This window comes from Cervus canadensis, chromosome X (assembly GCF_019320065.1).
Source record: "Cervus canadensis isolate Bull #8, Minnesota chromosome X, ASM1932006v1, whole genome shotgun sequence".
NCBI classification, from domain to species: Eukaryota; Metazoa; Chordata; class Mammalia; order Artiodactyla; family Cervidae; genus Cervus; species Cervus canadensis.
In genome coordinates, this window is record NC_057419.1 from 114,216,126 (window position 1) to 114,238,654 (window position 22,529).

Consider the following 22,529-nt stretch of genomic DNA (forward strand, 5'->3'; position numbering starts at 1 on the left):
TTTCCCAGGAATTCATTCCTAGGCCAGCCATGTCACTTAGGCTCCTGAGACAGTACCTCAGTGAATGTCTACTCACTCGTGGGAATGTGAATGTTCTAGAAATTCTTGGTGTGAGGTATTCCTTTGGATACATACCACAGGTGGGATTGCTGGACTAGATGGTAGTCCTCTTTTTCATTTTTTGAGGGGCTTTCATACTGTTTTCCATAGTAGCTGTACCAATGGAATCTTGAACTAAATGAGTTTCATTAGTGGCTCTCAGGCCACTTTTGATTGTCGGTTCTTTTCAGGAAAAGTACTGTAGAGATTAGAGGCTCAAAGTGAGAAGGAGTTCCCTGATCAGGAAATATGGAATGACTGGCTACATACCGACCTTCGTTGGGGTGCCTAAAGCCTAGAGGTGGGGAAGGGGCTGGGAAGAGTGACCCTCTGTAGAGCTGCTGTCAGAGCACAAGGAGAAAGCTGGACAGGAGGTCATAGGCCCTCAATGTGAAAGGTACATTGGAGTTTCTGTGGTCAAATGTGTCTCCTACCTATTTCTCAATCCCTGGTACTGCCTGGGATCATTGTAGCAAGGGGACTGAACATAATAGTGCACATCGCTGAGTGTGACATGAGAGTGGATTCCTTTCCGGCAAAGGTGAGACTTTCATGATGAAGGCTTTACCCTATGTGAGAGCATTCCTCAGAATTTTGGACTTCACTGTCAGGAATGTTCTTGTGTTCCTGCTTCAGTCTGTGCACTGCCTTAGGCTGTGAAAAGCATCTCAGGAAAGGTGACCTTTCCCCCTCCTATACTGTGACCTAGAGCAGTGGTCTGAGAGGGTCTCTTGGGAGGCGCCCGCTGATGGTGACTGCACTTGGTTGAGTAGACCGCTCAACTCTTCTGTTGAGACTACCTGTGGCCGGAAAGAGGCACATGCAAGTGAACTGCTGTTGCTGGTGTGTTCTACTGATATACCAACTAGACACTTCTTCCTTTGACACTCACACACCTCAGGTGCCTTGCTAACGTCCTAAAGAAGGCACATATTGGCAATGGCAGCATGTGGGACATGGGAAATGTTGAGTCTGGGGCAGAAGTTGGCGGTAGCCTGATGTCAGAATTCTGTGCCATTGTGCTGAGCGAGGGCACACTGGGAATCCTGAGGAGTCCCGACTCTGTTTGTCAGAATGTGGTTGGAACTTTCCACATTCACTTTCTGCACTCTTCCACTGAGCACACTCTGTGCATTGGCTGGAAGACAGAGGTCCGATGGGTCTTGTCCGTGAACTGTCCATGAATCCAGGGCCATTTGCTTCCTTCGGGGCATATGCCGATGAGCCTGGATGTCCAGGAACCTCCCGAGTCAGGTGCCCCAGCTGGAGGATGAAGCCCTTGTATTCCTGTTGCTGGAGAGGGCTGCACCCCCAGGCTGTCGCTGTCTCTCCCACCCTTGTATCTGCTAGAAAGCCTTTCTAGCAGAAAGGCTGGCTGGTGGTGGTTCCTCTTCCCTTTGAGTTTTCCTGTTGGTGGGCGTGACAGTGCCTCAGGGGGACCTTCTCTGCACTCTCAAGGAAGAAGGTGTTGGTACAACAGTGGAGGGACAGTTATGCATTTTTGTGGTGTTGTGCTACTGGAGTCGGGGAGAGGAAAGGGGAGCTCAACAGAGAGAAGGAAAAGGCCTGATGGTTTCCCCATGCCAGGCTTTTGCTTTCTCTTGATTTGGGAAATTTGGGCCCAGCAGGGCTACGAGGAGGAGGCTCTGAGAGTATAAGGAAAGACTGACAGTGGGGAGGACAAGGGTCTTTGGTGTGATGACTGTGGTGGGCATTGTGGGTTCAGGGCTCTTTCTCCTGTCTCCTTTCTCCATTCCTGTGCCTTTCGTTTGGGTTAGCATAGCTGAGGGACAGAAGATAACAACGGGCCCTGATGGATATACTATAAGAAGATAACGGCTTTTGTATAAACTAGGGCATTTATTGTGGGAACAGGATTGTTTTCCATTTTCTCAAGTGAATTGTGATTTTGTCTGCAAGTGAAGTCTTTGCTGTCTCTTCCTTGCTCTGTGTTGCCTAGACCTGTGACAAATGGCTGTTGTGGAAGGGGAGCTCTTTGTCCAGCTGTACTGTTGCACAGCATATAATCTAAGGGAGTTCTGAGAAGGGACTGCTGTTGTTTACACTATTTTTTTTTTCCGGTGATATTTTCTGCCCTTTTCCTGTAGCTTTATGGGCTCTTGGTCACTGCTTTTGCTGCCAGGTCCCTGAAGGAACACTCCTGGTTTGTCAAATCCCAAGAGGCTTGTTTAACTTACAGAGAAGATTTGCATACATTGCAGAGTCAGAAATGGCAGCCTATTGGCTGGAGAATCCCAGGGACAGGGGAGCCTGGTGGGCTGCCATCTGTGGGGTTACACAGAGTCAGACACGAATGAAGTGATTTAGCAGGGTCGGACAAAGAACTGACCATACTCCAGAGTTTTTGAGGAAAGGTGAGAAAGAAGTCCTCATTCCTTTTCAGCATGAGCAATTTAATTTTCCTTATTTGAGTGTCCCTTACAATGTGCTCCCTGTGAGATACCAGGTTCCCTGGGTATCTTCACCGTCCCTCCAAGTGCTGATTCTAAAGTCCTGGCCAAAGCCAGACCTGTGCGGAGAACTTCCTCAAGAGGAACTTGTGGAAACAGCACCTGAAGGACAAGTAAAAAGGATGAGTGACTGCTTGTCCTCTAGGAGCTATTTACCCATACATATGTCCTCAGGGCGACTTCTCTGTGATCAATAGGATCACTGGGGATGAAGTTTAAAACTGCTAACCTTGTTTAGAGATGGTTTAAGTCGCTCTGCTGACGTCAGCAGTCTGTTGGCAAGCGGAGCTGAACTTCATCTCTCACCCTCCCTTTCTCAAGCACTCTGAAGGAGCAGAGATCTGATCTCCAATTGGCAGAGGTCCGATTTCTGTGTCTTGTGGTGCACAGGACCTGCTAGAATACTTGGGAGGAGGCAAGGACTCAGATCCGGCAGAGTTTTACTTATGGAAGTTTAGTGTGCAGCTCTGTCAAAAAGAGTGGACAGAATGAGCCAAATCTGTGCATTCCTGGACAGTTTGAATGGTCTCTTCATCCCTCTGGATTTCAATTTGCCCTCCCAGTCCACTATGCTGACTCCAGCATGCACCCAAAATGGGTTACTGAGTGTTGCCAGCCAGGCCACCTCACAGTTTCGATTTGGGTTGATTTTCTGAGATTCCTTTGCTTCTCCTTATTCATGTGCAAGTCTACTGTACTACTTCTTATCAGCTTTGGAAAAGAGCAGCAGTGGACCCACTTCAGTGAATCCTAAGGAGATTCACTGGTTTACCCAGCCTCCCCCATCAGTCAGACAAAGCACCTTCCAGAATGCTCAAAGGCCTGTTGCAGATTTTCCTCTAGTAGGTTGTCAGAGTACTGAGCTACAGGATATGGGATGTAGTTAAAGCCAAGAACCAAGCACCTGTGCATCTCCTCCAGACCCCGGAACTGATGTGTCCTGAAAAGGCTAAGAGGGTAGATCTTGTTCTGTCATGTTTTTATTACCAAATTCTACTAATAATAAATTATGAAGGTGGAATAAAACTTCAGAGTGGATGGGTGTGTTTATGGTATAGATTATGGAGATGCTTTATGGATGTATACTTATCTCCAACTCATTCAGTTGTATACGTTAAATGTGTACATCTTTTTGTATGTCAGTCATTGCTTATACCTTAATAAAGGGGTTCAAAAATAATAAAAAAAGACCCTTCCATGATCACAAATGACTGCCCTTTCCCCACGTGTTATTAGATTTTTGAACTGAGAAGGAAGAATGTTTCTCCTTGGGGAAATGGGTAATGCCATTTACAGCTTCTGTATTATGGTTTTGCCTTGGTTTCTCTATGTATACATAGTATTTGCATTAGTAGTGTATAAGGTTAACCTTTAGTCTGTAGGATTTTGAATGTCATAGAATCACAGCAGTTCTACAGAAGTAGTCAACTTCATGCAGAGGACTTCAGCTCAACGAGTGACCCTGTGACATCAGCGAGTTGTCATTTGACCAGAAATTGACTTTGGGGTATTGTCCCTTCGGGAATGGCTTGGACTTTGGGTTGTTTTCATTTTGTATAATATGTGCTTTTGTGCTTCCTCAAGATATCTCCAAAAATATTGTACCCATGGGGGCATGTCAAAGTGTGTGTGTGCTCTATTTGTATTCCACAGGAAGGAAGGAAGGCACTGTCTAAGGCTCACTGGTCTCTCTAGCAGGCCTCTTGTTTGAGACCTTCCCACAGCCTTCTATTTTGTGTGTCACAGAGTTTCCTGGCCATAGCCACTTGGTTTGGTGCATTTTTCATCTTATCCTAGTTGAGCCAGTAATACTTTTATTATAGTTTGGGACTAGACCCACAAGAATGAGTGAGAGCCTGCAAAGGTTCACTGGTAACCTTTCACCACAGGGAATATAAAAAGACATACTGTTGGAACTTCCCCAGCAGTCCAGTGGTTAAGAGTGCATGCTTCCAGTATAGGGGGGAGAGGGTTCAGTCCCTGGTGGGAGAAATAGATCCCACATGCTGCATGGCATGGCCAAAACAAACAAACAAAAAAAAAAAAATAGAGAGAGAGAGACATACTGCTGTTTCCCTGAGCTAGCTCATTTCTGTGTCTTTAAAATGTATTTGTTGCTTAAGTTTCTCGTATTTTGTTAAATACGTGTGTTCTTCCAATAAAATTCATTTGCTCCAGAAGATCTCACTTGTATGTTTTTATTATTCACAATGAACACCAGCATGACCAAGGAAGCTGCGGCTCTGTCACGTGCATTGTCACCTGAACTGGGGCGGAGCTCTAAGCTCTGAAGTCTGATGCATTAAGAACAGGAGCCGGTGGCAAGGGGATGGGGTCTCCAGGCCATGCTAAAAGTTCCCCTCTTTGTTAAGCTCGCCCTTTTGTCTAGGGAAGTATTCCCCTTAAAGTTGGTCACTCAGTCGCATCCGATTCTGTGCGACCCCATGGCCTGTAGCCCGCCAGGCTCCTCTGTCCATGGCATTCTCCAGGCAAGAATACTGGAGTGGCTTGCCATTCCCTTCTCCAGGGGATCTCTCCACCCCAGGGATCGATCCCTGGCCTCCTGCATTACAGGCAGATTCTTTATCATCCGAGCCACCTGGGGAGCCCTAAAGATAGCAGGTAATCTAATACCTCCCTATGAGAAGGGATCCTTTTAGCCACTTCATGAAGGCCATGAATGCATATTTGGGGATCGTGGAGAAATCTTCTGATACTCCCAAGGGCAAGGAGAGGTAGGGTGACCGGCATGGTTTTATAGAAGATTCGTTCAGAAGTCAGTAGGACCAAACTAGAAGCAGCAAGCACACAATCAATTCCTGCTGAGGCCTGCATTACAATCTCGGTCCCTTGTGCCTGAGACATCTTTTATTACACCACACCACTAGGTCTTGTAAAGACTTTGTAATAGCAGAATTACATTAGCTGGTGAGTAGAATTTTTTGGCAGTGTTCATTCTTTAAACATATCAATACACCTTCCAGTTCTAACTGGAATTTGACATGCAATTAACTAAAATTGCATGTCTTATGTGTATAGCTTACCATGGTTTAAACATTTCAGCAGGGACTTCCCTGATGGTCCAGTGGCTGAGACTCCATTCTTCCAATGCAGGGGGCCCAAGTTCGATCCCTGGTTGGGAAACTAGATTCCACATGCCACAAGTAAATCACAGCGCAGCCAATTAATTAATATTAAAAAATATATAAAAAAAATTTTCCCAGAAAATAGCCTTACTGTGGTCAGCAACCCCCTGCCCACCCCCACAGGAAAGGAGAGTAAGACTGGCAGTCTCTTCTGCCTGTAGATCTTCAGGGTGGCTGGGTGCCTTGCTCTTCCTTTCATTTCATAAAGATCTTGGGCTGAAGGTGGCAGCAATTCCGTTCTTACCATTCAGTCTAGAGGGCACCAAGCTTCAATGTCTCATTTCCTGCCGGAGAGGTTCATCAAGATGCAGAGCTCATATCACTTCTCTTTTTCTCTAATTGCAGCTGGAACTTTATATCCCTTTGATTATCCTCTCCTGCTACAAAATGAGTCTCACATAAAGCTGGAAGCCATCTCCCATTGGCGCTATTTCAGGTCAGTGGGTATGATTTTACCTAAGGTATTTGCATTTAGACTGCCAAACACCGTGAAATCCCACTACCATTCTGATCTTCACTGACTGGCCAAGCCTCACCAGAAGCGCTTTCCATGGAGGCGGGCCGAGGGCAGGGGAGGGCGGGGCCGCAAGCCTTACTGGCGCCTGCGCGGGCCCCACCCTCAAGAGCAGATGGTTGCTAGTGCGCAGGCACAATATGGAGGCGGAGCTAGGGCTGGAGGGGCTGGAGAAGAGGGTTGGGGGAGGGGCGGGGCTAAAGGCGATAATGAGGCGGGATCAGAAACGAGGGGCGGGGCCTCGGTTTCCCCAGAGGGGTGGTGAGTGAAGGCTAGGGGACAGAGGCCAGGGCAGGAGCCCAGGACTCTGCATCTTGCAGGATGAGGGCGAGGCCCACTGCACTCTGAGCAGAGGAGTCAGCCCGGTGCCCACCCTGCCTGCCCAGCCCGCCACTCACTTGTCCTTCTGAGTTCCTTGGCTTGCATGAGGTTCTGTGAACACATTTTCCTGCTTCTTCATGCATCTCTCAGACAGATTATTGGCACCTATGCTGCAGATGATGCCTGCGACACTAATGGGAAAGCCCCAAATACTAGCCAGCATAATCCAGAGCAGCATGTTCAAAGAGTTCACCTTGACCAGGAAATGTAAGGAAGGTTGAATGCTAAGAAAGCTCTTAATTTTCTATACCAAAAGACTAAAAGAACATAATCATCTGGTCATCTGCATCAGCTTTGAAACGATAAACATGAAGGGTTATCTGATGTTACCAGAGGCATTTGCCTTTAGTCTATTACCAATAGCAGAAAATCAAATTACCACTCAGATCATTAAGTTACTTTCTCTGACATCATCATCACATATAAGGGACATACTCTGCTCTACTGCACGGTGCGTGCGGGGGCGTTTGCGCCGCAGGGGCGCGTGTGCTGCGTGGTACACCAAGATAAACCGCTCTTTGTGATAAGGGCCACGCAGAAGCAATCAGCCCGTGTCCCTGAGCAGAAGCCCTGGACACTTCCACCATCCTTAAGCGGAGTCACAGAGAGGAGGCTTCAAGACTGAAAATCTGTAATGACAGTGCGCAGTCTTATTTTAGAAAACGTGAAATGAGGAAGGCTGTGGCCTCCAAAATTCTTCCCTTACTACCTTTCTTCTCACTGCTCTTTTCCTGAATTCCTGAGTAGCCAGGACACAAGGTGAGTTCCGGAGGGTTAACTTAACCTTCTAATGTCTTCAGCAATTCATCATATTTAGGATCAGTTCTGTCATCCTAGACTGGCATTTGGTCTGTAAAAGTATTGGTGGACAACATGCTTTTTCACATCTATAATTTTTTTTTCTTGCTGCAAAACAACTTCAAGGCAACATCAAAAGAAATAATTGTATTGGGTGAGAAGCAAAACAAGGCTAAAATTTCAACCCACTAATGCAGCAAGTGCAGTCATTTTTCCTGATAATTTTTCCTTTGGGACTTGCCATCTGAATAACACAGTAGCATCTAGAAGATTTGGATACATGTTGCCGTTGGTGGTAGTATCAAAGATAAAAAAAGCCAGACACTAAAGTGGTCAGGACAGATTTTAATCAGTAACATACTATTGCAGCACAGAGAATATTCCAGCCTGACCTTTGATTTGTACAGAAGTGACTGGGTGTTTTTAAAGAGAAAATGAATGAACAAGGAAGGGTGTAAGTGGAGGTTCAGTAGAGTCAGGAAAGTGAAAAATTACAAAAAGTGGAAAGTTGTTTGAGGGGAGTCAGCCTGAAACCCATCTGGGTTTATTAACTGGTGCCTGTCAATATGTAGGTCCTCCCCTTCCACAGAACCTGGGAGAAAGGGACCCTATGTTCTGCTGTTGCCTGGAAGTAACAGTAACTTATTTTGGCAGCCTTGAGTTTTCTAACACAGGCATGTTGAAGGGGACTAAGGTCATCCTTGGGAGGAGACCCTGAGCTGTTACAAACTATTTTAGTATTTGTTCACATCTTTATTGACCAAGTTCGAGGCTTAAGTGAGAAGAGGGCTCAGAGGAGACTAGCTAGAGTTTGGTCGAGGAGAGCACCTTTATCAGCAGACCACAAGGCTTCAGTGGTATGTGACGCCAATCACAAGCCCACACGATGGAGCAGAGGGGATCTCATAGGCCAAGATGCATGGAACTGCCTCATGTGGGATGGGAGAGCAGGGCCTGAGCCACCCGCAGGGTGGACTCTCTCTTTCCTCTCAGTTCTGTCTACTCATGCACACAAAACAAAGTTCTGTTCTGCTGAGAGTGAACCGGCAAGACAACTTTGACAGGGAGCAAGAATTTAGAAAACAGTGGACAGCCTGCAAAATGTGTATTGGAGAGAGCCCAGATGCTCCTTCCTCTGTGCCCTGCTGTCCTGAGGACAGCTTGTGGATGGTGTACATTAATATATGCCCATATAGCACTCAGGGACTTTGCTCTACCCTCCTGGAAAACTCCCAGTTACTGTCCCCACTGCCAGCCTTGGAGAGGACAGGGTCAAGAGCTATCGGTCCTTTGTGTCACATGCAGATAACATGTCCGTATTTTCCAGGCTAGCTTTTGGGGTGGGGATGGAGTTGTGGGTGGGGTAGACATAGCTTCCTGCACTAATGCTCAGGAGCTCTGCTTGCAGAGTGGCTCAGGAGTCTATATATTTCAGAGTTCTCCAGGAGATTTAAGCTTCCAGGCTTCCAGATATGGAGGTTTCAAGGTTCCAAGAGCCTCCTTGACTAGGCTCAGTACTCCTACAGAGTTCTCCCCCTGTCAGGGTCCAGCCTCAGCAGGATCCAGGGGTATCCTCAGGATGAAGGGCATTGGTGACAGAGAGGGAGAGAGGGAGAGAGGGAAGGGGAGAGAAGTCAATAAAGTCTCTTGTTCCTTACCGGTCAGGGCACTCTGGCCAGTTGTCCAGGTCAGGAGGAGACCAGGGACAAAAGGGTCCCAATTGCGGTCTTTCGGTCTGGTCCATTGGCAGGCAAGCTGGCCCCTGAGTACCCCGAGTGGTCAGGATGTCAGTCTCAGTGAAGAATAGTCCCCACCAGTTGCAGGAAGGGGGACCCCTTTCAGGGCCCGAAACTGGGCTCTGGTCTAACACTCGAAAATGAATTGCCCGAGGAGACACATGTGCTGACAAAGCAAGAGACTTTATTGGGAAGGGCACCCGAGTGGAGAGCAGGAGGGTAAGGGAACCCAGGAGAACTGCTCTTGAGATTTTTGTGCCTTCAAAGCACCCTTCTTCGTGAAAAACCTAAGGGAGGACCTTTACCCCCATATGGAGGGGGAGGCATGGGGGGTCGAGATCGCCCCATGCTTTTTTAACCCTGTTCTGAGGATTCTTTGGGGATTTTAGGATCGAATTTTACAGAAGGCCTAATTGGAGATGTATTTCTTAGACTTTTAGGAGGGTCTTTGGCAAAAAAGGACCAGTCCTCATTAGAATGATAGTGAGCTGCTGCTTCCTCTAAATCTTCCTCATCTTGGGGTGAAAGTTGTTTTTCCTTTTCGTCCCCACCTTCTGGATGACTATTGGTGTTCACAGCAGCTAACATTTCTCTTAACTGTTGATAGCTCGGTTTGGACTCAGCATAGTCCTCATTTCCCTTAACTTTCACTCTTTCGGATTCATGAGTCGGATCTAAGGCATCTCTAATCATACTCCACAGGGAGAAGGTATCAGTGGGCACCTTCTCCAGTCCATGTAAAGTATAATAACCTCTTAACTGTTTTCCCACCTTTTCCCATGTATCTAAGTTAACAGTGCCCTCTTCTGGGAACCAGGGGCATTGCTCCTGTACAAATGTGAAAAAAAGATTGAATGCTGGCTTTTTTTTTACTTTAATACCTCTCTTGTTTAATAGTTGTAATATCACCCCAATAAAATTTTGTCTTTCCTTTGACTCACTGTTACCCATTTTTGTTAGCAACTAGAAGAAGAAAAAGGAGAGGATCTTAATCTTAGAAAAGAAGGAACCTGAAACGTACCCACCTTTCTTACCCTTTCTTTCTTATGCAGGGGGGCCTGTAGCGCCCTAGTGGGGTCCTAAAGAAGAAACCTGAAGACTACCCACTTTTCTCAGCCTACCTATCAGGGCCTTTTGTGATCAGGTTCTTTATGCTGTTTATGATTAAGGTGTTGTGAGCAGTCATGTGCATTAGTACGCATTTGCCAAACAAGCCAGAGTGCCAGCAAAAGGGTTTTCATTGAAACATTTCCTTCATTCCTGGTCCCTTCATAGGGAACCAGCATCCAGGAGGTTTATTATTTAGGGTTCTATGTTGGTCTTTATTTAGAGAAAGAGGAGCAGGAGAACTCTCGGCAGGCAACGCAAAGATCTGTAACAGGACGAACAAGGAAAACAGCAAGAGGGGGAGGATACATGGTTGGGTAGAGGCCGGGGTCAACCTGGAGGGTCCCTTGAGCCTGAACAGCCTTGCGTTTCAGGTCTTCTCCTCATGACCTTGTCATGGGTGGGATCTCCCATAATGACTCCTGGCACCACCCCCCCACCACATTCTGTAGGTCAAGGCCAAGTCACAGACCAGCTCAGATTCAAGAGCCTAGAGAAATAGACTCTACTTCTTGATGGAAAGACTGGCATAGTCCCAGTGCAAAGGGCTGCACATCTAGCAATGGAAGGAATTGTTGGAACCTTCTTTGCAATCAACTGACCAATCTACCTAGAATCAATATTTCACCATTCCAGGTGCTAAGGAATTGTTATGGAGTACTTGGCACGCAAGGATTCACAGCTCCTCATTTAGCCATTTTAAAAGGACGTCCAAATGATCCTCTCTTAAAAGGGTGGCTTGCCATGGTTAATCACTGATTATCATGGTTAAATGGTATGTTCAAGAAGCAGGCATGGGCTGGAATTGCACAGTACCATCAGTCATACATAAATATGTTAATAATCATTGTTGCTTTTACACAACAGAATACACTCAACCAGTTTAAATTAGCAAATATGTATTAGAGATATATTAGGTTATAATCTGTGGGAAAGATAGTGGAACAGACTCTAGGTTCGGCTTCTTGGACCAACTCTGGTGGAGAGGCGAGGGAGAACTTAGAAATCACTAGCATCAGATTGGCAGAACCTAAGTTATATGTCTAAAGCTTAGCAGCAAGGGAAGCTAGGAAAAGCAGGGAGTTTAGCAAGGGAGGAGGGCATACAGTTCTATGGGTTTTAATAGTTTTTTTATACAGTAGCTGTATCACTCCCCAAAGAACTCCCTTCTACAATCACTTTATATTGATACCCTCCTTCCAGCAATATACTCTGGCACCCACTGATCTCTCCATAAGTCTAGTTCTGTCTTTTCAAGAAAGTCATATAAGTGGAATCATGTAGTATGCAACTGTAGTGACTAGCTTCTTTCACTCAGCACACCTTTGCAGTTCATGCAACTTGTTCAGTATATCAAGAATTCATTCCTTTTTATTGCTGTATCTCAGTGTATCAAAGTACCAGTGTTTGCTTATCCTTTCACTGGTTGAATGATATTTGAGTTGTTTCTAGTTTCTGGCAATGATGAATTGAGCTGCTATATGTCTGTACAAGTTTTGTGGAAACACATGTTTTCAGTTCACTTGGGTAAATACCTAGAAGTGGGATTGATGAGTCATGTGGCGCATGCCTGCTAAGCTGCTTCAGTCGTGTCCAACTATTTTCAGCCCTATGGAAAGTAGACTGACAGGCTCCTCTGTCCATGGGATTCTCCAGGCAAGAATACTGGAGTGGGTTTCCATTTCCTTCTCCAATGCATGAAAGTGAAGTCACTCAGTCCTGTCCGACTCTTAGCGACCCCATGGACCGCAGCCTACCAGGCTCCTCCATCCATGGGATTTTCCAGGCAAGAGTACTGCAGTGGGGTGCCATTGCCTTCACTTTTCATACCTAGAGTTACACTATTACAATCATTCATCATATATCGAGCTATACATTTGATCAATTGCTTCAAGTCTAGTCATCATTTTCATTGGAGGCTCAGTCACACACTTGGTAATACAATAAGAATCTTGTGAAACAAAATACAAATGGTATAGTGGAATTAAAAAGTAAATATTTTAGCCATGAGCCTCCCACACCAGTTTTCTTAAAAGATTGTCAAGACTAGGGAATGGGTCACTTAAAGCAGAAATCTGATTTTTCATGTGGTTCAAATGTGTTACGTTAAAGGATTTACAGGTATGAAAATCTGGTATTCAGTTTGAATTATAGCAAAGATATCTCCCTGAGATGCTGTAATGTGTCAAGGGCCTTGCAGTTGTGTAGCAAAGCCTTTCTCATCATAGAGATCTCAGAATTCAATAGGCTAATAGCCCAATTACTATCATTTAAAGCTTATGAAAGTTGTTAAGGCATAGATATGGTCAATTATATCCTCCAACCCCATTGAAGGCACACACACACACACACACACACACACACAAGCTGCTAAATGGTCATACCAGTAGAATACACATTTTGACCCATTGCCATCATACCAATGGTAGATTGGTTAGTGTTACCTCTAATTCGTTATCATGTATGACCTTAAATTCATGGGAATCCCAGGCTACACCTTCATATCCATCCCTGTAGATGTGAAGGCCATAAATTAGTTCCACAATTCCACTGAGTTCCATACCAATCACTCTCTCTAAGGGTAATAATAGACATAGTTCAGAAAGCACCCAGGCTTGTCTCATGAGTACCAGGTGGATCAGTTTTTGTATGATTTAACCCTTCCCAACATAGAGGAGCTTTTAAATGACCATAGCCTGATATTAACCACGTAGATCCACCCCATAATTGTGGGAATTTAACTTTTCATAGATGAGAGGTTAATTTTCTTTAATTGAGACTTAGCTCATCACTCTGATTGAGTTTAAATGACCCTAAGAGAAAACTTAAATCTATGGCCAGCACCCCCAGAGCAGGTATTATTAATTGGCCAGGTGAGAGAATCCCATCTAGTAATATCATGAAGCTAGAACAGGACTGAACACTCATCTAAAATAAATTTCCTAGTGGGTATTCCTAGAGAACAGAAATCCACCAAGGTAACCCAGAAGTACTAGACAAAGGTAATTGGCTACAACCAAACAATTGGGTTGAGTTTTACTTTTTTTTTTAAGGCCAATCAGATTAGAGCTCATTTACAAACTGATCTCAGCAATCAGCAATATTATAAAAAGAAACAAAGACACACACTGAGACATACATACATCCAAAACAGACAAAGAGACCCTATAGCTTTGTTTTCCAAACTTAGTTATGCATAAAAAATGGTTGGAGTAAGATTTTAAAAGGCTTTGTTCTCCTTTTGTTCCTTTTGGTTTCAGGAATTAGGTATGGTCTAGATCCAGAGAGATCTTTTCAAGACTTAACTCTAATGTGATTGTATTTGAAGATAGAAAGTTTTGGAGATGAATTTAAAAGAGGTCGTGAGGGGTGAGTCTTAATTCAACAGGATCAATGGCCTTAGAAGAGGAGGAAAAGAGAGAGAGAGATCTCTTTCTGCCCACACACACTGAGGAAAAGCCATGTGAGGACATAGGGAGAAGGCAATCATATGCTGCTGCCTTAAACTTGGAGTTAACAGCCTCCAAATCTGTGAGAAATAGATTTCTGTAGTTTAAGCTACCTAGTCTATGATCCTTTTTTTGGACAATCTGAGCTAAGACACCTAATCTAGGGTTTTCTTAGCTGTGATCTGGAAAATGCTGTTCTGCCTGGACTGTTAGTAGGTGTTGGTTCTATGGTCAAACGCCTTTGAGAATGTTGCATACTATTAATATCTATTGATAGTTCACTACTTACATTAGACTCTTCAAGGCTTTCAGAGCCCTAGAATGAGGAAACCTGGTTACCATTGTGGGAGGAGCACCTTTTAACATCTACATCACAGATTTCTTACATGGGGCCTGTGGAAGTCCTGGGGATTGCTTCTGTTCTTGTTTCACACCTATCCAGGCCTTGACTTTGCTAACTCCACAGCTACTGAACCAGAATATCTAGGGGCAGAGTGCCCCAGATTACGAATGACTAAAAGCAGATAGATTTTTGAGGAGCTGAGTTTGGGAACTACTATTCCAGAACAACATTCTCGTGTTATAGGTGAGGAATTTAAGATCCTTGGAGAGAAATTGCTTGCCCAAGCATGAGTGCAGAGCAAATATTTGGACCATTTCCCCCTCCACTATAAATAACCACTGGGGTTTTTGATAGTTCTCCCAGCAATCGTGTTTCCAGCTTGTGCTTCATCCAGCCTGGCATTTCCCATGATGTACTCTGCCTGTAAGTTAAATAAGCAGGGTGACAATATACAGGCTTGCTGCACACCTTTGTGAATTTTGAACCAGTCCTTTGTTCCATGTCTGGTTCTAACTGTTGCTGCTTGACCTGCATACAGATTTCTCAGAAAACAGGTAAAGTGGTTTGATATTCTCATCTCTTTAAGAGTTTTCCACAGTTTGCTGTGATCCACACAGGCAAAGGCTTTAGCATAATCAATGAAGCAGAAGTAGATGTTTTTTTTTTTTTTTTTTAATTCCCTTGCTTTTTGTGTGATCCAGTGGATGTTGGCAATTTGATCTCTGGTTTCTCTGCCTTTTCTAAATCCAGCTTGAACATCTGGAAGTTCTCGATTCACATACTGCTGAAGCCTAGCTTGAAGGATTTTAAGTATAACCTTGCTATCATGTGAAATGAGTGCAGTTGTGTGGTAATTTGAAAGTTCTTTGGCATTGCCTTTCGTTGGGAGTGCTGGATGTCAATTATATTGCAATAAAACCTGGGGGGAATAAGGACCAAGGTATCCAGCAGACGAATTTTTGTATCTTAGTTGAAAATTCCGTAGAGAATGATGACTTCTGAAATCAATACTAAGTCATAAGGAAAGTAGATGGTTGAAGGAAACTAGTGCCTAGATGCTAATACCCTTTCCCTTGAGATGGTACCTATGGAACCCAGGGAGGGGAGAGAGAGGGAAAAAAAGAACTCAGGGACCAATCAAGTGGCATGTTTCAATCCTGCCTCTCAGCACATAGCCTCTAATTCAGCTTAAATTGGGAAACAGAATCTCACAAGCAGCACAGTTATGGAGACTGATGAAGCGACCCAGAGTGGACTTCCTTCCTTTGAATGGACTCCATGGGGGATTGGAGCTTTGGTACCAGCAGCTGCCCCTTGGGCCCTTCCTCCTCCTCAGCGAGTGCAGACGAATTTGGGTAAGTCTCTCCTGGTTCTTGAATCTCCCATATTGATTGAGATTCTGAGTTTTATTTGGTGGTGGAGCAGGTTACCTGCCCCCTCCTAGTAGGAAAGATACTAGGCGGAGCCCAGTTGAAACATCTTGGGGATACCCACTCCCGGTCTAGACACTGAGTGGGGCTCACTTGAAAGATACCGAGGAATTCCCACCCAGTCAAAAGATGCTAGGTGGGGGGCTGGCTGAAAGATGCCAGGAGAATTGCCCACCCAGTGGAAAGGTACTGGGTGGGGGGGCTCGATTGGGAAAACATCAAGGAAGACCCAGGACTTGGCTGAAAGATGCCAAGGTCACTCCATTGGAGGGGACTGAATGGTCTTGGCTGAGGGTTTAAGTAAGAGGCTGATCTGACACTTTTCCTCAATTTGACTGCCTTTATAGAATTTGTCAGGATAAAAGTGAGGAAAATACATGAGAGCTTTGCTCTGAAGAAAAGGGATCAGACTCCTCCCGGCCGGTTTCGGTTTTCTCAGGTGACTGAGAAATTTATGGGAGTGGTGGAGGCCTAGTCCTCATACCGTGCAGTGGGCCCATAGGGAAACCCACTCATTAATTAAAATACTTGCTCGTCCGGGGATCCCACATAAGAACTGGCCATTCAGCGACCTGAGCAGCCGTAATGGTCTTAGATTGCTGGAGGCAGAATCCGAGACACATAAAGACAAGCCGAAATGACTCTGGGGTAACTCCTGAAAGAGTTAGGCTCACAAGCAGCACATGGGCCCACTACACAAGTTCACTAGTGATCTCTCAACAGAAATAAAGGGGTGTCAGAAAGTCAGCCTCTAACTCTCTAGCCAGTTTCATGTACAATACATATGGAGCTCATAGTTGCAACAACCTAATTAATTGGAGAAATTCTACTAAGAGAGAGCTCAACCTAAAATGGCCAAACTTGGGTTCTTTTGATAGTCTAAAATTGGTATTTTTACATGCACAATTAGAAAAGGCCGGCTGTGCTTTGACTGCTTTCTAGCAGCTTCTAAAACCAGAAATGATAGAGCAACTTCTTCCCAGAAAATCAACAAGAAATTGCTTGAATCTCTCAGAATTAAAAGGCTGCTAGGACTGACTTTGCCAGCTTGCAGGTCTAATTAAACTGGGAAGTCACGTTTGGCATTTATGCCATGTGGCTTTTCATTTTGTGGCATCCCTTTACCATCTTTTTGGGGCACTCTTGCCACTTGGCTTTTGATTTCCGGGCATCTCTTTGCCTTTTGTTTCATTTGGAGTGTGACTCCTGGCTGGTGAAGTTCTCGTTTGGTTTGGTTTGTTGGTTTGGTTTGAGTGCACAGACATCTGATACAAACTGTTTGAGCTAATATGTGAATTAAGGTTCCACACCCGACCTGGGAACCCTTTGGGAAAATATTTTTAAATGATTGGTCAATCTATAGCTATGATCCAATGGCAAGAAAAATGACCTGAAACTATTAGATCTTTATTGACATAGGATAGGAAAATGAACTGAAGTTCCCTTATGTCCAGGACTTCCTCCTGTAATCAACAGCCTGTGGCTGATTAAACCAAGACCCCTACTTCCCCAGAGGGACAGTCCTTGCTGGGACCAATCTGCCCTTGTCATCAGGGCCAAGTTGAGCACTATCTGGTCCAAATTTCGGCTATAAAACTATGGTCACAAAAAAAGAATACAATTTTTGACAATGTGGTCACAATATTCTTTAGAGTCCAGAGGAAGCTTGAAGAAAAAAATATCTTTTTAAGAATTGTTGTCCCGAGGAAATAAGTCCTTCTATATACCTTTAGACCAGATGTCTCTGGATCTAGACCATGTCTAATTCCTGAAACCAAAAGGAACAAAAGGAGAACAAAGCCTTTTGAAATCTTACTCCAACCATTTTTTATGCATAACTAAGTTTGGAAAACAAAGCTATAGGGTCTCTTGTGTCTGTTTGGATGTATGTATGTCTCAGTGTGTGTCTTTGTTTCTTTTTATAATATTGCTGATTGCTGAGATCAGTTTGTAAATGAGCTCTAATCTGATTGGCCTTAAAGAAAAAGTAAAACTCAATCCAATTGTTTGGTTGTGGCCAATTACCTTTGTCTAGTACTTCTGGGTTACCTTGGTGGATTTCTGTTCTCTAGGAATACCCACTAGGAAATTTATTTTAGATGAGTGTTCAGTCCTGTTCTAGCTTCATGATATTACTAGATGGGATTCTCTCACCTGGCCAATTAATGATACCTGCTCTGGGGGTGCTGGCCATAGATTTAAGTTTTCTCTTAGGGTCATTTAAACTCAATCAGAGTGATGAGCTAAGTCTCTATTAAAAAAATTAACCTCTCATCTATGAAAAGGTAAAGTCCCACAATTATGGGGTGGATCTACGTGGTTAATATCAGGCTATGGTCATTTAAAAGCTCCTCTATGTTGAGAAGTGTTAAATCATACTAAAACTGATCAACCTGGTACTCATGAGACAAGCCTGGGTGCTTTCTGAACTATGTCTATTATTACCCTTAGAGAGAGTGATTGGTATGGAACTCAGTGGATTTGTGGAACTAATTTATGGCCTTCACATCTACAGGGATGGATATGAAGGTGTAGCCTGGGATTCCCATGAATTTAAGGTCATACATGATAATGAATTAGAGGTAACCCTAACCAATCTACCATCGGTATGATCGCAATGGGTCAAAATGTGTATTCTACTGGTATGACCATTTAGCAGCTTGCGTGTGTGTGTGTGTGCGTGTGCCTTCAATGGGGTTGGAGGATGTAATTGACCATATCTATGCCTTAACAACTTTCATAAGCTTTAAATGATAGTAATTGGGCTATTAGCTTATTTTTATTATTATTAGATTTTTTCCATTTATTTTTATTTGTTGGAGGCTAATTACTTTACAGTATTGTAGTGGTTTTTGTCATACACTGACATGAATCAGCCATGGATTTACATGTGTTCCCCCTCCCAAGCCCCCCTCCTGCCTCCCTCTCCATTCCATCCCTCTGGGTCTTCCCAGTGCACCAGCCCTGAGCACTTGTCTCATGCATCCATCCTGGGCTGATGATCTGTTTCACCCTTGATAGTATACTTGTTTCAATGCTGTTCTCTCAGAACATCCCACCCTCGCCTTCTCCCACAGAGTCTAAAATTCTGTTCTGTACATCTGTGTTTCTTTTTCTGTTTTGCATATAGGGTTATCATTACCATCTTTTTAAATTCCATATATACGCGTTAGTATACTGTATTGGTCTTTATCTTTATGCTTTACTTCACTCTGTATAATGGGCTCCAGTTTCATCCATCTCATTAGAACTGATTGAAATGAATTCTTTTAATGCTTTAGCTCTACACCTAAAGCAACTAGAGAAGGAAGAAATGAAGAACCCCAGGGTTAGTAGAAGGAAAGAAATCTTAAAAATTAGGGCAGAAATAAATGCAAAAGAAACAAAAGAGACCATAGCAAAAATCAACAAAACTAAAAGCTGGTTTTTTGAAAAGATAAACAAAATTGACAAACCATTAGCAAGACTCATTAAGAAACAAAGGGAGAAGAACCAAATCAACAAAATTAGAAATGAGAACGGAGAGATCACAACAGACAACACTGAAATACAAAGGATCATAACAGATTACTACCAGCAGCTCTATGCCAATAAAATGGACAACTTGGAAGAAATGGACAAATTCCTAGAAAAGGATAACTTTCCAAAACTGAACCAGGAAGAAATAGAAGATCTTAACAGACCCATCACAAGCACGGAAATCGAAACTATAATCAGAAATCTTCCAGCAAACAAAAGCCCAGGACCAGATGGCTTCACAGCTGAATTCTACCAAAAATTTAGGGAAGACCTAACACCTATCTTACTCCAACTCTTCCAGAAAATTGCAGAAGTTAACTTTCCAAACTCATTCTATGAGGCCAACATCACCCTAATTCCAAAACCAGACAAAGATGCCACAAAAAAAGAAAACTACAGGCCAATATCACTGATGAACATCGATGTAAAAATCCTTATTAGCCTATTGAATTCTGAGATCTCTATGATGAGAAAGGCATTGCTACACAACTGCAAGGCCCTTGACACCTTATAGGATCTCACAGGGATATCTGTGCTATAATTCAATCTGAATGCCAGATTTTCATACCTGGTACATCCTTTAATGTAACACATTTGAACCACATGAAAAATCAGATTTCTGCTTTAAGTGACCCATTCCCTAGTCTTGACGATCTTTAAAAAAAAAAACAAAAACTGGTGTAGGCGGCTCATGGCTAAAATATTTACTTTTAATTCCACTATATCATTTGTATTTTGTTTCAAAAGATTCTTATTGTATTACCAAGTGTGTGACTGAGCCTCCAATGAAAATGATGACTAGACTTGAAGCAGCTGATCAAATGTATAGCTCAATATATGATGAATGATTTTAATAGTGTAACTCTAGGTATGAAAAGTGGAGAAGGCAATGGCACCCCACTCCAGTACTCTTGCCTGGAAAATCCCATGGACGGAGGAGCCTGGTAGGCTGTGGTCCATGGGGTCGCTAAGAGTTAGACAGGACTGAGCAACTTCACTTTCAATTTTCACGTTCATGCATTGGAAAAGGAAATTGCAACCCACTCCAGTGTTCTTGCTTGGAGAATCCCAGGGATGGGGGAGCCTGGTGGGCTATCATCTATGGGGTCGCACAGAGCTGGACATGACTGAAGCGACTGAGCAGCAGCAGCAGCAGGTATGAAAAGATGCAACAAGAGGGAATACTTTCCTGGACCATAACTAGAAGACAGGTGTCCAGAGATCTTTGACTATTAAGACCTAGTCCAGTAATAGCACATTGAGTGTCTTGTCAACAAAAACCTTCTCCAGAACTGGGAACGAGCCTTCCCAGCAACGCGGGACAACGTGGTCATGAAATGCCTCCCAAAGTATGGTCGGATTTATGACCACAAGGGGGCCGTGTCAACTACAAATTGGCACTTTCCAAGAGCATTGCCAATGACTGAACAACAAAGGCATCAGACTTCAGAGCTTAGAGCTCCGCCTCGGTTCAGGTGACAATGCACATGACAGAGCCGCAGCTTCCTTGATCATGCTGGTGTTCATTGTGAATAATAAAAACATACAAGTGAGATCTTCTGGAGCAAATAAATTTTATTGGAAGAACACATGTATTTAACAAAATACGAGAAACTTAAGCATCAAATACAGTTTAAAGACACAGAAATGAGCTAGCTCAGGGAAACTCAGCAGTGTGTTTTTCTTTCTTTCTTTTGATTTGTCCATGCCATGCAGCATGTGGGATCTATTTCCCCCACCAGGGACTGAACCCTCTCCCCACTATATTGGAACCATGCAGTCTTAACCACTGGACTGCTGGGGAAGTCTCAACAGTATGCCTTTTTATATTCTCTGCAGGGAAAGGTAACCAGTGAACCTTTGCAGGCTCTCAGTCATTCTTGCCAGTCTAGTCCCAAACTATAAAAAATGTATTACTGGCTCAACTACATAAGATGAAAAGTGTACCAAACCAAGTAGTTAAGGCCAGGAAACTCTGTGACCCAGAAAATAGAAGGCTGTGGGAAGGTCTCAGACAAAAGAGGCCTGCTAGAGAGACCAGTGAGCCTTAGACAGTGCCTTCCATCCTGTGGAATACAAATACAGCACACACACACTTTGACATGCCCCCATGGGTACAATATTTTTAAAGATTTCTTGAGGAAGCACAAAAGCACATATTGTACAAAATGAAAACAACCCAAAGTCCAAGCCATTCCCAAAGGCACAATACTGCCGAAGCAATTTCCGGTCAAATGACAACTCGCTGATGTCACAGGCTCACTCCTTGAGCCGAAGTCCTCTGCATGAAGTTGACCACTTCTGTAGAACAGCTGTAACTCTATTAAATTCAAAATCCTATGGACTAAAGGTTAACCTTATACACCACTAATGGAAATACTATGTATACATAGAGAAACCAGGGCAAAACCATAATACAGAAGCTGTAAATGGCATTACCAATTTCCCCAAGGAGAAACATTTTTCCCTCTCAGTTCTAAAATCTAATAACATGTTGGGGGGCGGCAGTCATTTGTGATCATGGAAGGGTCTTTTCTATTATTTTTAAACCCCTTTATTGAGGTATAAGCAATAATTGACATACAAAAAGATGTACACATTTAATGTATAGAATTGAATGAGTCTGGAGATAAGTATACATCCATAAAGCATCTCTATAATCTATACCATAAACACACCCATCCACTCTGAAGTTTCATTCCACCTTCATAATTTATTATTATTAGTATTTGGTAATGAAAACATAACAGTACAGATCTACCCTCTTAGTCTTTTCAGGACACATCAGTTCTGGGGTCTGGAGGAGATGCACAGGTGCTTGGTTCCTGGCTTTAACTACATCTATATCCTGTAGCTCAGTACTCTGACAAACTACTAGAGGAAAATCTACAACAGGCTTTTGAGCACTCTGGAAGGTGCTTTGTCTGACTGATAGGGGAGGATGGGTAAACCAGTGAATCTCCTTAGGATTCACTGAAGTGGGTCCACTGCTGCTCTTTTCCAAAGCTGATAAGAAGTAATATAGTAGGCTTGCACATGAATAAGGAGAAGCAAAGGAAGCTCAGAAAGCCAACCCAAATCGAAACTGTGAGGTGGCCTGGCTGGTGACATTCAGTAACCCATTTTGGGTGCATGCTGAAGTCAGCATAGTGGACTGGAAGGGCAAATTCAAATCCAGAGGGATGAAGAGAACATTCAAATTGTACAGGAATGCACAGATTTGGCTCATTCTGTCCACTCTATTTGACAGAGCTGCACACTAAAATTCCATAAGTAAAACTCTGCCGGATCTGAGTCCTTGCCTCCTCCTAAGTATTCTAGCAGGTCCTGTGCACCACAAGACACAGACATTGGACCTCTGCCAATTGGAGACCAAATCTCTGCTCCTTCAGAGTACATGAGTAAGTGACGGGGAGAGATGAAGTTCAGCTCCGCTTGACAACAGACTGCTGACGTCAGCAGAGCAACTTAAACCATCTCTAAACAAGGTTAGCAGTTTTAAACTTCATCCCCAGTGATCCTATTGATCACAGAGA

The 22,529-nt window shown here is 43.8% G+C and overlaps 1 long non-coding RNA gene across 1 annotated transcript; it reads right to left on the minus strand.

The window, feature by feature from the left end:
• Window positions 1–2,569: 2,569 nt before the first annotated feature.
• LOC122435944 lies at window positions 2,570–6,247 on the minus strand. The gene is made up of 4 exons (XR_006267742.1): window positions 5,961–6,247; window positions 5,615–5,714; window positions 2,800–2,974; window positions 2,570–2,672 (listed from the first exon to the last, which is right to left on the minus strand). It is a non-coding gene; the product is annotated as an uncharacterized LOC122435944 (long non-coding RNA).
• Between the last annotated feature and the right edge of the window lie 16,282 nt (window positions 6,248–22,529).